At 38.4% G+C, this 6,966-nt stretch overlaps 1 long non-coding RNA gene across 1 annotated transcript in view; it reads right to left on the reverse strand.

Annotated features, from left to right (window-relative positions):
* LOC146762730 (uncharacterized) overlaps positions 1-3,846 on the reverse strand; it is a 28,746-nt gene extending 24,900 nt beyond the window's left edge. Inside the window, exon 1 of the long non-coding RNA XR_014948047.1 lies at positions 3,653-3,846. This is a non-coding gene — a long non-coding RNA (uncharacterized LOC146762730). The remainder of the gene's footprint in view (positions 1-3,652) is intronic.
* Positions 3,847-6,966: the final 3,120 nt, after the last annotated feature.

The following is a 6,966-nucleotide window of genomic DNA, read 5'->3' on the forward strand; positions in this document are numbered from 1 at the left end:
AGATCTAAAGGCAGGTGTTCAACTACAACATCCCAAAGTTTCCCATTCTCCTATCACATTAGTTCTTTTAGAAGACCTTTCTTCCCTCTGTATCTCATCACTCTGCCTATGCCCAGAGAATGAATAATGAGTGACATGTTGATGGAGAAAAGTGTCACCCAAGATAGGCATATCACAGCTGGCCTAATGATAATCCCAACAGAGTATCTTTGTTGTCCTGACTTAAAAAACTACATTGAAATAACTATATTTCTCTTTTTTGCATTTTGACCTATAACACACAGTCAGTGCTAGATGGAGATTTTCAGCTTTTCCATTTAACTACGAAACCTAGCAACTACTTCTTAACACCAGCCTTTGAGGGCTCCTGTTCCACTGAACCAAATGCCAGCATCTGTGCAGCATCTGTTTTAAGACAGATATGTCAATTTAAGATGTTATTTTTTCTTGCTATATGCGAGAAAATTTTCTTGGGGTTATTACTGATTTTATATACTCTTTGGAGACTTCCTGCTCTTCAGAGATTCCAACACAAAGTTTATCTACCACTTAACTGTACTAAAGGAAGTGAGCAATAATCTGTATATAGGACAAAGCAATCATAGCTTTAAAAAAAAATGTGAACTAAAAATATAACTCTCATTAGAGTATTGAAAGTGAAGAGTTCTGTCTGCAATAACAGACATACTAACATCTTATGAGAGATACATTTATATATAGAAAATAAACAGAAATTCTGTCTAGATGCTCAGAATTACAGGTTATGTGACAATGACTCTGAAGCCAGTGTTATCATTTATGTGGTGTATAGGATACTTTGCAGTCAGATTTAGTGATTACAGACATTTCTTTTTCTGTGTTTCTGAGAGATCTTTTATTTTAGGAAGTTATCATTTGGACATAAATAGATCTTTCAGTTTAATGCTTCTCAGGATTACAAGGTTAAAACAGGCTTTATTGGCAAGAGAAGGTTAGGAAGTATGTTATCTTACAGACAGCATGTTTTCCAAACAAATTCAGTGGTGAACATGGGAATATTTTAACCATTTAGTCTAAAGTACTTTATCTCATTTTAATCTGTGTTTTGGAGTTTCTGTGCTCCCTAGTGTGATACACAGATACAGTGGCATACAATCTTAGTGTTCGGTCCATAGTGACTACCAGTGTCCACTCCCATTCTTGTCAGAACCTGTAGAGGCACAGTATCACAGCTGTTTGTTGTGGAATTTCCACAGCCTTCTTCTGCAGTCTTCTTATTCATATCCTATTGAAAGCTGAAGCTGTCTCATATGTAGTTTTTCATGTATTCAGTTCTCATCTAATCTTTGTAGTAATGTAAAAGCATGTGATATATTATTTTTTTGAGACAGTGGAAATATAGAATAATAAGCAACGTGGGAGTCCTAATAAGAGAAGTCATTCCAAGCAGTCAATAAGTTTTTACAGACAGAAAGCAGTTTTTGCTGCATCTTATTCTAACCAGCTAAATGCGGGCCAGTTTCAAATGAAAAGCCATGCAACTTTGTGAGACACAATATTATGGTCAAACTATCAAACTGTTTTAAATTGCAATAAATACATGGCCCACCCAGAGTTTTTCATTTTCATGCATTATTTATCTGGTCGGGATAAATAAGAGTTTAAGAGTCAGGAAAGTGGAGAATTAAAATCAGTGTAAGCCACAGACCTGACTAACTGAGGATGCACATGCTTCTTATGTCCATAACACTCCATTCTGAGCACAACAGTTGGGATAAAAATGTGTTAGCAATATCTTAGACAAACTGGTGCTTCATCAAAATTCCACAAGGACTGGAATGTGTTGAAGGAGGTGATCCTCCCCCTCTACTCTGCCCTGGTGAGGCCTCATCTGGAATATTGTGTCCAGTTCTGGGCTCCCCAGTACGAAAAAGACAGGGATCTCTTGGAAAGAGTCCAGCGGAGGGCCACTAAGATGGTGAAGGACCTGGAGCATCTCCCCTATGAGGAGAGACTTAGGGAACTGGGTCTGTTTAGCCTTGAGAAAAGAAGGCTGAGAGGGGACTTGATCCAGGTTTATAAATACCTGAGGTGTGGGAGCCATAGTGGAGAGTCTGGTCTCTTTTCAGTAGTGCGTGGGGATAGGACTAGGGGTAATGGGATGAAAGTACAGCATAGGAAGTTCCGCACAAATGTGCGGAAGAACTTCTTTACAGTGAGGGTGACGGAGCACTGGAACAGGCTGCCCAGGGAGGTGGTGGAGTCTCCTTCTCTGGAGATATTCAAGACCCGCCTGGACACCTTCCTGTGTGACATGGTGTAGGGAACCTGCTTTGGCAGGGGGGTTGGACTCGATGATCTCTAGAGGTCCCTTCCAACCCCTACAATTCTGTGATTCTGTGATTCTGTGATTCTGTGTTCTACAAGCCATACTCTACCAGCTAGGAGGTCACTGATACACTCCTCCTGAAAGCTTTTGATTTTTGTAAGCATCAACCTAACCTGTTCTTCTGCCAGATATTAGAACAAATGTCTGATCTTCTGATCTTGTTTGTTTACATTGGAGCTTATTTCTTTTAGAGTTTAAAATTGCTTTCTAATGGAATCAGGTTTGTTGCAGAGAGACACAGGAGAATTTTTTCTTCAACTACTTTTTGTCGGGAGGAAAAAAAAAAAAAAGACATTTCAGAGCATAGAACAACACGAAAGAGGACTTTTACAGATTTTATCTGTCTGGTCCATTATCATGTGAAGGAAAGACTGCTCAGATAACTACTAAATATCCAGAAGAATCACAGCTGCTCTACTATATTTTACAAACCTGTTCATCCTTTGTTAAAGGTTTTAAGAAGGAGAGGAGAGGAGAGGAGAGGAGAGGAGAGGAGAGGAGAGGAGAGGAGAGGAGAGGAGAGGAGAGGAGAGGAGAGGAGAGGAGAGGAGAGGAGAGGAGAGGAGAGGAGAGGAGAGGAGAGGAGAGGAGAGGAGAGGAGAGGAGAGGAGAGGAGAGGAGAGGAGAGGAGAGGAGAGGAGAGGAGAGGAGAGGAGAGGAGAGGAGAGGAGAGGAGAGGAGAGGAGAGGAGAGGAGAGGGAACAAGTTTTCAAGTAAGAATAGAGAATGATCCTAAAGAAAGGCTAAACATACTAAAACTTGGAAATACATATATATACACATATCTTCATCATTTCCTTTGGTGTACTGCTACTATTTTGAGATCTAATCTGTTTAGCAGATGTCACCATAGAGCACATTACTCCAATCAAGATAGAAAGTTTCCAATATAATTAGCAGGCAGATCTTAGAGAGATTCTACTAGGGGAGTTTGTGCTATAAATTGTATTTTATCCCACCTAAACAATAAGCCTGCAGCTATAAACTCTGTAAGCTAAACAAACTATTACAGTGAATTTGGTCTACACATAGTTCAGGACAAACACTTCAGAAAAATAAAATGACTCAGGTAAATCAACAACAGCTAACTGCAAACAGATTTCTTATTCTGATATTGTTCAGTATAAAGATGAATTTTTAACATAAAGACAATGAAGTACAAAAGAAAAATTAACCAACACAGTTGCAGTAACTGATAATCTTGAAAATTACACTAAAAGCCCTGTAGTTTCGATATTTCAGACCTGATATGTTTTACTGACTTATTTAATCTATATAGCTTACCTGTATGGCTATCCAAATGTGTCTTCTCACAGAAATGCAGACAGTAGAGGTGTCATTGTCTAGCAATTTGTCATGATGCAGCAAGGAAGAAATCTGGGTCATTTGGATAATTCTCATTTGAATAATCAAAATGTTCAAGTTAACTCAGTCTGTCGCCTCAGGCATCTGAGCAATTTCGTTCCCTCAACTCAGCCCTGTAAAGTACAAAAGAGCATTTCATGAACTTAGTAGAACTCTTAAGAAAAAAACAAAATGTGGGTATGAGGTATTCTAAATATTCTATAATTTCTCAGGATTTATGGGAGTTTTATAATAATCTTTCTCTAGTCATTACCCTCTTCCTTTATATTAGTAATAGCTAATAAAGTTGTGGGATATTCCATAGTGTTAAACATGGCCAGGTAATCACAGAAGATTCTTTTTGAAAAGTGGAATGATCCAAATACATTAATTTTGTGCTAAGGCAAAAGACATGGAGTAAAGAAGCATCAGACAAAAAGATGCACTTGGCATTTTATCAAATAAGTCCACTAAGATGAGAAATATTATAATTTCTTATGAACTTCTTACGAAGGAAAGGAAACAGAGAAACAAAAATCAGCTGCAGAAGAAACAGCAAGTCAGGCAGAAAAAGAAGCAGATTCCTTAGAGATGCTTAGCTGCTCCTCTGAGCAGGAGGTAATTGCCAGGGATAAAAAGGGCAAACTGGATGCCAAGACAGAAAGCAATGATGGAGCACCAAGCTTCCTTGTCAATATATTTGTAAATCTGCAGAAGGTCCCAGGAGCTAAGGAATTCATCTGGCTTTCTATTTCTTGAGATGGTAATCTTCCCATGATATAAATTTTCACTACATTTCCTGACAGAAAAGAAATTCAACCACTCTTAAATGTTACTAGACAAATAATTAACTGGATTTGTTTTGTTTTCAAATACATAAAAACATATGCCATCGAACAAGCATATATATATGTCTGTGTTCATGTATAAATTGTTCAATTACAATGATTTCTCTAATACGGTCAGTTAAAATTAATTCTGGCACGTGAGGCAGCCTGAAGCCAGTATGTTCTTGATGTGTTTTGGTGTGAGAACTTACTTAGGAATAAAAAAGTCTTTATCAGGCTGACCAGGAATAACTAAACACCTGCCTTTTTATTGAGGGAGATCATGTGTTGTTCTCATCACAGGAGACATATATTAGATTAAATGGTAGTCAAATATTCTGTATCAGTAGTCTAAAGAAAAACAGGTAAGGTAATAGAAAGCTGTGTTCTGTTTTTTTGGCATCAGGGAATAATTAGCAAATCCAAGAATTTAGTAAACTTTATTTTAGAAAGTATTTGTACTGAGAACTCAAGAGTCTCTCATGAACATGAGTTTAGCCATTTGTTTTATAACATTTAATCACAAACTTCGCAAATGTCTGCTACTCACAAAAGTATTTAAAGTCCCTAAGTATTTCCCTCTGAGGCAGTTAGTTTAGAAATAACCCTGCCACTGACTTTTTAGTATTTATTTGGTTCATATAAAGTAAAGTTTATGTCTCTGAAACTAATACTTTAGGCTGAGAACTGAAGGTGTTATAATGGTATATAATGGTATGATTATACCATAGTTGAGGAGGAAAGTCACCTCCAGAGATCACCTACTTCAACCCACTTTCTCATAGGTGCTACAGGTCATGTCCAATCAGTTTCTGAATATCACCATGAATGGAGACTCCGCAGTCACCCTGGGCAATTGGTGCCAGTGTGGTTAAACAAACAAACAAACAAACAAGCAAAATACTTTCTTATTTTTACATTGAGTTTAAGCAAAACCAGTGTGAACTGTATGCTTACGGTATTCCTCACCAAAATGAGAAACCTACAACAGCACGAGGACAACTGTAGCATGTTAGATTGAGCTGAGTGCTCAAGCAGGGCTATTGATGGCATCTTTCCCAGCATCTGAGCTGGAATCAGCACACTAGGGAAAAGTCAAAGCCTTCAGAGGCAGTGTGACCTTTTTAGGTCAAGAACTGAAACAAGCTAAAATCTGATTCAGCCAGCTTTGAATTTAAAAAAAAAAAAAAAAAAAAAAAAAAAATCATGAACAATGTGTTATGAGACAGAGTAGTGACTAAATACCTCATTATCTACCCAGAACGAAGGGAGGAGGGCAGGCTTGCAAATACTGTGCAGTATATCCGGAAGGACAAGTAGGTGGAACATAGGGGGGAGGTGAGGGTGAGCTGTAGGAGAAAGGATTGAAGAGGGAAGGCGGCAGGAAAAGGTGATGACATAGTTTAATAGATTTGATTTATGAATCACTGACTTTGCAAAGTTAATTCCATATTCACCTTTCTCGTCACCACTCCCCCTCTCCCAATAAAGCTGCCTCTGTTCTAAACCCTTGAACTCATTGTTTGTTTGTAGGGAAGTATTGCTCATGAAGGAGACACAGACAGCATTCGTTTAGTTTCCCAGCTTTCCCAGGAGACATGTACAGGTATTATTTAAGTAGTTTTCAAAGCAGCACATATAGTTCACTTTGCTACCCACAGCATCTCTACGTCTAAGTAGACAACTTAATACATCAGTCAACATTCACAAGTCATCAGTTAATCAACAGTAAAGAAAGGTAAACTTAAATGAAACACCCTAACTAAACAGTTTCATTAGCTTTCCTCTAATACAAATAGACGCCCTTGGAGACACATACTCTCACTGGAGACTGGTAATAAATGTGTTAAGTGCATGAAATGAAAGTGCTACAATTGTGAAAGCACACACACCAACTAAAAGTTTCCCAAAGGTTGTGTGGGAGTGTGTGTGGTGGGAGCAGACAAGATCTGGCTCCTGCATGTGCTACTGAAGGTGTAAGGAAGGAAGTCTCCAAATGGTAGATTTAACATCACTCCCTGCAGCCACATCACAAAGCACGCAGGACTGGCTTGTCCCTCCCAGACCCTGTGAGAATCAATCTGAGGAAGCCCGATGCTATAGAGATGTTTCCTGTATATTGTGTGGGAAACTCAACTAAGTGCAAACTACCGGCAACAATGAGACAATATATTGTAATAAACAGGAAAAATAGCATTTGCTCCTGCAATCAATGGCTGGAGAGCCTGAAACTTTCACAGCATTGATAAACGAATAAATATAACAAAAAGCATTGGGTTTTGAAAGAATAGGCAGTTTTATCTGTACTGAAAGGTTCCTTTTCTGTTAACTAAATAATTGTAAACTACAAACATTGTTGAAGGATTTTGGCTGAGAGTCCAGTGCTGGAGAGGTGATTTTAAATGCTGCACAAAACTCCAGAGTTTG

The sequence above is a fragment of the Coturnix japonica genome, chromosome 1 (assembly GCF_054131305.1).
Source record: "Coturnix japonica strain WE chromosome 1, WE-NBRP24, whole genome shotgun sequence".
Classification (NCBI taxonomy): domain Eukaryota; kingdom Metazoa; phylum Chordata; class Aves; order Galliformes; family Phasianidae; genus Coturnix; species Coturnix japonica.